The sequence below is a fragment of the Adiantum capillus-veneris genome, chromosome 2 (assembly GCF_014529385.1).
Source record: "Adiantum capillus-veneris isolate H3 chromosome 2, ASM1452938v2, whole genome shotgun sequence".
Taxonomy (NCBI): Eukaryota; Viridiplantae; Streptophyta; class Polypodiopsida; order Polypodiales; family Pteridaceae; genus Adiantum; species Adiantum capillus-veneris.
Window position 1 is genome coordinate 33768904 of NC_140932.1, and position 10302 is coordinate 33779205.

Genomic DNA, 10302 nt, shown 5'->3' on the forward strand with positions numbered 1-10302 from the left:
CACCAGACAGTGAGCGTGTTTACTATCTCCAGTAGGTGTTTTTGGCACTTTGAGGTGACAATGAATGCATAGGCATGTAATACAATGCATGTGGAGTGTACTCCCCAATTTTGGTGTAATATGGAGCAACATACCATGATATATGGCAAACCCTAGATGGTAGGTGAGCTGTATAAATAGGTAACTTAGTGAAATTTTGATGCATAGTGCTTGTGGTTTCACAAACATTGTGCAATGAGGCTAGATACAGCTTTTGATGGGGTGCAAGTGAACTTCTGGGCATTGAGACAGTAAGAGCGCTTACTGTCTCCAGAGTGATATGGAGCTGGTTTTTTTATCTATAATGCCAGGGTTAGCTGGAAGGCATCATTTGATGATTTTTGATGTGATGACTTTATGCTCCTTGGCAACAGTAGGTCCAGAGTTGGCTAGCTGGTGACTTAAATGGCTAAGTGATGGTTTTTTGCATTTTTACTTGGTAGGAGGCTTAGCCAATGTAATCATGGTGATGTATAGGAGCTATCTGGAAACTTTGGTAGTAGTCTGGACATGGGAGACAGTAAGAGCGCTTACTGTCTCTTGAGAATTTTTTGAACTTTTTGAGAATGTAGCTTTATGGATGGCTCATAGAGGCTCTAAGAAGCAATTGTGGAGCTTGGCTCTCAACTTGGAATTGGGTATCATGGTTTCTTCACCAGGATTGATGTTGGCAGACTGATGAGCTTGGATTTTGGTCTAAGGATGGGGCTTTTGTGATTTTGTGGGTCAAATGCATGTATATTGATGTATTTTGATGTATTTTGAGTTGAGAAATTGGACAAAAATCCCTTAGATATAGTAAGAGCGCTTACTATCTGGGGGATCACGGGAGTGACATGCAATTGGAGTTTTGTGTTGGGACATTGTAGCTAGGCCCTATACACCCTTTTGGTGTGGTCACTTGTCATTTTTGACATCCACATTGGGTGTGGTGTCTTCCCAGACTCCCAAAGCCATCTGTTGACTCTGTGTTGGTCTCGGCCTTCCAGGTTAGTATATGCCTATGTGGAATTGTTATTAGACCTATCTCTGAGGTCTCTGTGAAGTCCTATAGCCTTTGGTGGTCTCTAGAGTCTGTTGTGTTTTCTACGGGATTGTGCGTTCCCAGCCCTGTGTGTGCTTGTTACGTGCTTGTAAATGAGTCAAACAAGCATTAAATGACTTGAAAAGTATTAGTACTTACCCCTCATGGTATCCATGACTGCAATGTGGAAGCAGGTGGCAGGTGGAAGCAGGTAGCAATATGCTCTCTCAAGCTCTCTTTCACAAGGACAAGTAGCAAATGAGCTTAGAAATGAGGGCTTGGGGTATACATACTTGGGGCTTAGGATGTGCAAGTGCAACCACCCCCATGGTTAGTCCCAACTCACATGTTAGATGACCTACGGATCGAAAATTTTGCGATTTGGACACCGTATGGCCAAATTCCATCACTTTTGCACTTTGAGCCTTTCCGCTTTAAAAATATAATTTCCGTCATTTTCCGCAACCTGACCTGTTGACATTGGAAATCCATTCTGAAAATTCTTGCGGGTTTTCTAATATTAGGAAACATTTCTTGTATCTCTGTTTTATTTTTGGCGGCTTATTACTATTTATTAGAAAATAAAAAGAGAAAAATAGCAAAGAAATAGCAAAAGAAAAGAAAATCACTCCAAAAATTATCCGAAAAATCATAGGGTGTCCCGATATCTCATATTTATTTAAGATAGCTAAAAACTAAATTTTTGTACATATTTACACACACCTAGGGGTATATATCTTGCAGTTTCCCCGTTTTTACCACTATTCAGGGCAGAAAATGCAAACTTGGTCAAGAAAATTTGCAATAAAACACAAAATAAGTAGGAAACCATTTGAATACATTGCCCTATCATCATTTTGGGTCCGCATTTGGAATGCCTCCCCCCCGCCTATCTGGAGTCCTCCTGGACAACATTGTGTCATACTAGTGGTGTTGTGCATGGGTAAAACATTGGTGCCTATGCAAGGCCGTGTAATTAGCCCTATGCATGCATACTCGGTCAGTGCATGGAAAAATTAATGCTATGCAAGATGAGAGTCTTAAGCAGATTGCTTAAGGGCATCTGCTGGCGAGGTTTCCAAGTGGTAGAATGCTTTCAAGAGACTAAGTTTCTCGGACATGGTAAGAACTGGTGGTGGTTTGACCAATGTTGACGTGTTGAGTACCTGTTGATTTTTTTTAGGTTGCCATTGCAACCTGGATGTAGCCGGTTTCGGGTTTGGAATCTTTCGTTTGGGTTGCCATTTATATGAAACGGCAATTTTGGTGGGCTGTTTAGGAACCCAAACTTGTTTAGTGAATAGGACTTTTGGGTTTGATTTGCCTGGGCGTGGGTGGGCTCGGGTGTACTGTTTGGATTGTTGAGTAGTTGTGATTGCCGTGTTGTTGCCTTTTGGCAGCGGGGGTTGAGCAACTATTGGCTTGGGTTGCTTAGGCCGCCAGACTTGCTTGGTTTTCTGTATAGGAGTAATGATATTAGCAGGTTTGATTGGAGTCCACCTATATTTGCTGGATGTTGTCGATGTGTTGGGCACTAGTGGTGGCTTCTCTTTCCAAACAAGTTGTTGTCTAGGCTTTGGCGGTGGAGATTGTGGATTTGATTTTTTTGGCCGCCAGACTTGCTTGTATGTTGGGCGAGGTAACTATGGAATTCCGGATTTATGTTGAGGCCTTTTTCTAGTGTGAGGAAGTGCAGGTTGTGACACTGGTTCTTCAATGCTGACCTGACATGCAGCATCAGCAGTTTCCTTTGGCTGTGACGGTTGTACAGTTGCTGAAACAGGTGCAAGTGGTGGAGGAAGGAATTTTTGATTGTTTTCTCGTAGTTGCTGATGAGGGACCTCCTCCTCGCTTGCAAACAACACTTTGCTGACCTTTCCCTCTGCTTGAAAGTACATTTGGTTACCTGAACAGTGCAAATAAGCGTTGTATCTCCTTTGCCAGGTTGTACCAAATATGATGGGGGAATAATCATCTTGAACATCGCACACATGAAATTGATGAGTGCACAGCAAGCCATTGATATACAAGGGTATCTCCGCCCAGCCTTTGGTTATGATAATTGCATTATTGAAGGCTTCACAGCAGGGAAATTTCGGCACTAACTGAACACCTGTCAGCTGATTAAAGAAACTGTATGTGACGTAGTTGTAATGAGCTCCTAAATCCACTAAGGCATAGGTTGGAACTTTATCCAGGGTCGCTTCAATCGGAATGCAAGGATCAACATCTTCATCATCCAGATCAAAAGGAGTAATCTGATACATCCGAGTCCACTTTTGCTTGTTGAATCCCTGTTTTGCTGTTGCTTTCGTTTGAGTTGTCAAAGCCGTGCTTCTTCTTGAGCTTCTTCTTTGATAAATTTGGTTGTAGCTTTTCGACAACCAGCTGCATGCACCCTCTCAAGCATTTCTGGAGTTAGCGGGAGATGATATTTCTTTAACCTGCATCCACTAATCCAATTAGGCATCTCCTCTCCCTCTAATGTGGCAAGTTTGATGGCCCCGCTAGATGATATATCTGTAATCAAATAGGGTCCCATGCCTCGCTTCTTCAATTTCTTGGTTTTTTGTTTGAGTTTGTAGACAAGCACATAATCACCTTTCTAAAATTCTTTCGTTATCAGGTGCTTTTCATGGAACTCCTTCATTCTGCGCACTTGCGCGTAGATGCCGATGACAGCTTTCATTCTTGTTTCATGAAGTTTCTCTAGGTCATCTAGGCGTTGTATGAGCTCATGACCTGTCCACTCGAGTGCTTGTGCCACTCTTAAAGTAGGAATTAGGAATTCCATTGGAAATATTCCATTAAGACCATACACCATATTGTATGGTGTTGTATTTAGGACAGTCTTATAGGCCACTCTATATGCCCAAATTGCAGCGTGCAATTTCTGGTCCCAATCAGTCCTATTGTTATTCACTATTTTCATGAGCATTGTGCATAAGACTTTGTTTGTGCTCTCGGCTAAGCCATTGGCTTGCGGGTGATATGGAGATGACTTCATATGTATGACAAGGAACTCATCAAGCAAGTATTCAATTACTTCATTGACAAAGTGGGTTCCTCGATCACTGACTATTTCTATGGGTAGCCCATATCTGGTGAAAATTTGTTCATATAGAAACTGAGCGGTGGTGCGTGAATCATTTTTAGTTGTGGCTTTTGCTTCGACCCATTTTGTTAAGTAATCTGTAGCCACAATTATGTATTCAGTGTGACTCCTATAGGCCGGTGTGATCACACCCACGAAATCAATTCCCCATTTCGCAAATGCTCTAGTTCCTAGCATAGGTCTAAGAGGCATATGGTCCTTTTGCATAGGAACTTTTGTACGTTGGCAATCGTCACATCGCTTGACATACATCTCCACGTCTTGAAGGAGTGTCGGCCACCATATCCCTGCAAACATAATCAATTGCGCAGTGCGTTCTGCTAAGAAATGGCCACCAGCCTGCCCTGCATGTGCTTCCCGTAGGATTGGCAGGTATTCTCTTTCCGATGCACATAGCCTTAAGTGATTGTCTTTGTTTCGTTTATACAATTGATTGCCAATCAGTTGATACATTTATGCTTCCTTTATTATCACTCGTTCCCTTGTCTTGCTCATTTTCTCAGGAAATGGAGTCCCCTTAAGATAATCGACTATATACTGACTCCATTTAGGTGCTATGGTCACTTGGTATAAGGTGGCATGATCCACCGGTGGTTTGGCTCTGCATCGTGCACATTCTTGAATGTACACAAATTGTGCACATCCTTCTTCATCCGCGGACAATACACTCCAAGTCGATTCAACTTCCTAGAAGTCTAGTGGAATCCGTGATGTATTCCAATGACCTCTGTGTGAGCTTCAGCCAAATATAGTGGAATCTCATTTGGCTCAACGCATAATTGGAATATACCGTCATCATTTTGACAATACAATCTTCCACTAATCAGCTTGAAGTTCTTGCTTTCAAAGACCACATGTGGTGACATCAGTCGTTCAAGCCCTATTGAAACTTGTCCGATAGACAGGATTTGGACGATTTTGTGACTCCATCGAGGAATCATTTCTATATTGAAAAGGTAAGCGTCAGGCAGATCATCATCAATCCCCATTGGTGGATCTCCGCTTAAGATTCGAGACAGCTGATCAGCTCGTTGGTGGGTTGTACCTTTTTTAACTACTACAATGAAGTCAAACTCTAGCAATATGATGAACCATCTGACGATTCTTCCCGTATTGCATGGTTTGTTCACCAAGTAGAGTAGTGCTTGATGATCTACAAAGAAGGTGAAATGACTGGCTAGAAGATAGTGTCTAAACTTCTTTACAGCGTATATCATTCCCAAACCTTCTCTTTCAGTGGTGGTATAATTCTTCTCAGCACTATTCAGCTGTCTACTGGCGTAAGATATTGGGAAATCCATATTACCGTCACCAGGTTGAGCTAAGATACACCCAATCGCTATAGCTGAGGCATCTATGTGAACATGAAATTCTTTCATCCAATCTAGAGCCTTGAGGATAGGAGCCGTGATCAGCGCTTCCTTCAGCTTTCTAAAGGATTCCTCACATTCTTCAGTCCATTTGAATTCAGTGATAATGGCATACAAAGGTCGTGCAATCACAGCATACATGTAGATAAATCTGTGATAGTATCCACAATGGCCCATAAAAGCTTTCACGCCTTTGGCATTTGTAGGTCTGGGTAATTCCATTATGACTTTAATCTTTTCAAGATCTGTGGATATCCCATTTGCTGATACTATGTGCCCTAATATCTTCCCTTGTCTAACCATGAATACGCATTTTTCATGATTTAGGCAGATTCTATATGTTCTACACTTCTCAAAGACTTTCTTAAGGTGAACTACATGTTCATCTCTCGCAAGGGAATGAACACACAGGTCATCCATATAGATTTCCGAGAAATTTCAAAGATACTCCTTGAATGCGTGACTCATCAGTCTCTAGAAGGTTGTTGGTGCATTGGTGAGCCCAAATGGCATCACTCTATACGCATATATGCCCCATTCTGTAGCAAAAGCGGTTTTGTGTTGATCTTCTGGCTTGATCCCTAGTTGATTGTAACCAGAGAATCCATCTAGAAAACTATACGCTCTTTTTCCTGCTACTCTCTCTAGCACGTGTTCGGTTATGGGAAGAGAATAGTTATCCCTGATTGTAGCAGCGTTCACTTTCTTAAGATTGACACATACTCGTAACTTGCCATTCTTTTTGGGGACAACCACAATAGGTGACACCCATTCCGTATGTTCAATATCATAGATGAATTCTGCTTCCATAAGTTTGTCTATCTCTTCCTTTATCTTTCTAGCAAAGGTTTCGTTGTACGTATATGGACGTTGTCTGCTAGGTTTTGCATCGGCTTTTAGGGGAATGGTGTGCGTGATAGATAACAGGATCCACACCCTTCAAGTCCTTGTAAGACCAAGCAAAAACATCCTTATACTCCTTAAGGGCATCGATTAATGTTAACTCTTCCTCTGGAGTAAGATCCGTGGCAATGTAGGTAGGTTTAGGCTCTTCTCCAGGGTTTTCCAAATGAATTCTCTTAGCTTCTTCAAGACCATCATATGATGTCCCGACTTGTTTCTTCTCTCGAACAGGCTGTTCCAAACATATACGCCTATCCTGAATAGTATATCGCTTGTAGTGGGAAGAAACACTGATTCCATCCTGCATTGAAATGCTTCCTTCTGTGCTATTTCATAGCTCTGTGGTCCATTCTTCGTTGGTGTGCAAGCTTTTCTTGGCTAAATTCTCTCGTCGTCGTTCACGTCGCGCTTTTTTAGTGGAAATATTGCTTTTAGCCTCAGGTTCTTTTTTAGGTGGTTGATTCTTCATTCTTCGTTTTGTTTCTCTGAAATACATCCCCGTTACCCCATCTTTAATGCAGTATTCAGCCTTGACTAGCATTAAGGACTGTAATTTGCTTTCTAGCTCCGGCATCGGGTTGGTTTTCTTGTATCTTCTCTGGATCTTCCTCTTGTAGGACTGCAATTTATAGTGGGGTGGTCTAGGTATCATCAAAGGAATCCTCATTTCATCCTCAGACTCACTATACTTCCCACTCGAGTGTTCGTCATCTGCATCTTCTATGAAGAGGCACTCTTGTTGGATCCCTTCGTTTTTTGACTCAGTGTCGTCTATCGTCTCTGGAGCTGAAGAGCAAGGAGTTAAGTCCCCGATAGAGATTTCGTCTTGAATTGTCAGGCATTGGACTTGCTTCTCTATCTCATCGACTTCATTGACCATTGTAGTCTCCTCATTGCCTTTGTCTATCGTGTGAAGTGCTTTTAGCATGCGTAGGGGGACTAAGTCCAAACCTTCACTGTCACAAAACTTTGTGGGAGTGGTCTCGTTAGTGCTTACATCAAGTGTAGCTAAGATCTGCATCCATTCCAAAGGCTTGAAGGCTTCTTCTGAAAATGGCTCTGCAATATATGCATCATCCACTACACTTCTTTCCAGTTTGCACTCATTTCTATCCAAGCTTCCATTGTCTGAAGCTCCACACATCCATAGTTGAGGTTTTTCGACCAGAAATGCTTGAATTTCGGAATTAGTTGCTGTGGCTGAGTCAAAATCCTCCACAGGTGTTCGTTGCGCATCATGATAAGAGTAATCTTCGAGGTTTATCCTTGTGATGTTGTCCATGTGGCGAAGATATAGGTAGTTGTAGCCCCAGTCTTGTATCATCATGAGCTGGCGCATGAAGGGTCTTCCAAGAATAACTTCATAGTTATTCCTGTCACCGAAATCAACTACTGCGAACGTATGCTCATATTCTATACCACATGATGTTACGATGATTTTTTCCAATATTCCCAAGGGTCTTTCGACATAACCATCGGCTAATTGTAGATTCATTCTGGTCTTTCGGAGTGCTTGTTTTCCCCATTTCTCCCAAAGATCTTTTGTGACTATGGCTACACCTGCTCCACTATCCAAAATTGCAATGGTTTTGACGTCATTGAACTCCAGTGGTAGCATCGTGTTGCCTTCCTCACCTTCACAGTAATCTCCAACTTTGTTTACTGGTACAGGTTTGACACTAGCTTTTGTCTTTTGATCGTCACCCAACTCTGCTTCAAGCGTCTCTTGCGAATCCTTTAGACCCAATTTCTCTAAGCATGTGCTCACCTCTTTCCACATATGTGGTCGTATCTTGAGCAGCTCTGCCAACGTTAAAGTGCATCTCACTTGCGTGGACAGCAACTCATGAAGCGCATTAGAGTCTAAGGTTGGCTTGAACGACTTTCTTTGAGACGGAAGGATCATAATGTCAGACTTGGCTTCATATTCTCCTTGATAAGCAGGGAGTTCCTTAAGATTTTCATCTATGCTCTCTGTCGATTTTTCTGACCCTATGTCTCCATACATCGACCCAGCATCTAGATCAGGCATCTGGCGTTCTACATCAACTTCCTCTAGAGGAGCTGACTCGAGTGTCATGCTTCCATCTTTGGCGTTTTTGATTAGCTCCCACAATCTATGAGGCCAATCATCTCTGACTTCAGGTGCCATGGGTGGTTCGTTATAGATGGATTTTTCTGTGCTATTTTCCGCCACTCTATGGTCCAACTCTTGTCTTTTGCTCTCTTCTTCAGCCCGCGATTCTTCAATCTTTACTTGTGGATCAGATTTCTCTTCTGGCTCCTTGAAGCTAGCTTCTGGAACATTCACCTCCTCAAGTATATCAGATTTTAGGTCAAATGGAGGTTGTTGACTTATCCTTTCCTCAACTGGCATCGCAGGAGGCTTTTCTAATAATGCCTGAGCTGTTTGGATCAATTGTTTGCACATTTCAAACCTCTGTTTCTCTAGCTCCGTATTTGGATAAGTCAGCCATTTATTTGCCTGAGTTTGATATGTTTCTATCCTGGCTTCATAGGATTTTATTATAGCATCTAAGGGTTCACACACCTTCTCAACCAGGACTGATCCACCTGAACTTAAGCTACTGCTCTCCTTATCTTTCTTTTCCTGGCTGTTCGTGTTGTCTATCTTGTTTGGTTCTGCTTCCCCAAAATCAGATGCTACTCCAGGAAGATGTTGTTGCAATTTCTCTTGATCTTTTGCAAGCTCAACAGATACAATCTTGTATTTATGATGATTTCTAGCTCTCTCCTTAGAGCGGATTTTACGTCTTTCTACCCTTCGACTAGGAGCTTGACTAGCTCTCTCTTGTCCTTCATCCTTTTTCTCACCTTCTTTCCCCTTAGCTTGAGCTCGTGTAACTGCCTTGACAGGTACATTCGCTTCAGTCTCCGATCCACTCGAAGAAGGTATCACTCCAATCTTACTTATGGTTGCTTTTCCTTTATTGTCGGTTTCGTTTGGACAGTCGGTATACAAGTGGGTGATTCCGCATTGATTACACTGAGGTTTGATACTCTGTTCCCCCAGTGGACAACTGTTCATCAAATGATCTCCACCACACCGGTAACATGGTCCCAATGGTTTTGGTGGTTGTTGAGGAGGTTGCGGGGTGAAATTTTGCCTTGGAGGATAAGATCTTAGCTTCATTCCTCCCTGTTGATTAGCTATGAACATCAAAGTTCCTTGACCCACAGTCACTCCCTCGTTAGACATCATGGAAGTGTCTGGTTGTGGAATGTAACTGGTGTTAGGATTTGACATCCATGTATCATACATCTCCCCCCCTCCTGTACTGAGTTCTACAATTCAATTGACCACATCCATAGTTCTCGTCCGTGTGGTAGGGCGGTGTAGGCACTAAGGCTCTTTCCTCTATTGGATGATCTGTATACACGTACCTGACTGCTGCCTGGGCTTCCCCTGGTAGTGGTGGTTGATGTCCAAGGACAGGTTTCGCTCTTTCCAGCCCTGGCTGAACATCCGGATGTCCTGTGGCATATCTAGGTGGTGGTGGTGGTGCCCTATTCATCTGATATGGAGGAATGGCTTGCCCTTGTTGTGGCTGGTACACAGGGTTTGGCTGGTACTGCCTTTCTCTCACATATCCCCTTTGGTGGTAGCATTCTTCCATCGAATGATTTGTCCACTTTTGTTCTATTTCACACCACTTTTGCTGTCGCAGTCTAGGTTGGTCACGTGGCTGAGGTTGCATCACATGACACTGGGTTGTGGGATGACTCCCTCCACAGATGCTACAGAAGTGTAATTGTGGCTGTCTCACATGTTGAGGTGCCAACGCAGCATTGTTGAAACGCTCAAGGAGTTTGTTTATAAGGGCATCGGT

The 10302-nt window shown here is 42.8% G+C and overlaps 1 pseudogene; it reads right to left on the reverse strand.

Annotated features, from left to right (window-relative positions):
* Positions 1-2597: 2597 nt before the first annotated feature.
* LOC147462606 (uncharacterized) lies at positions 2598-3330 on the reverse strand (annotated as a pseudogene).
* Positions 3331-10302: the final 6972 nt, after the last annotated feature.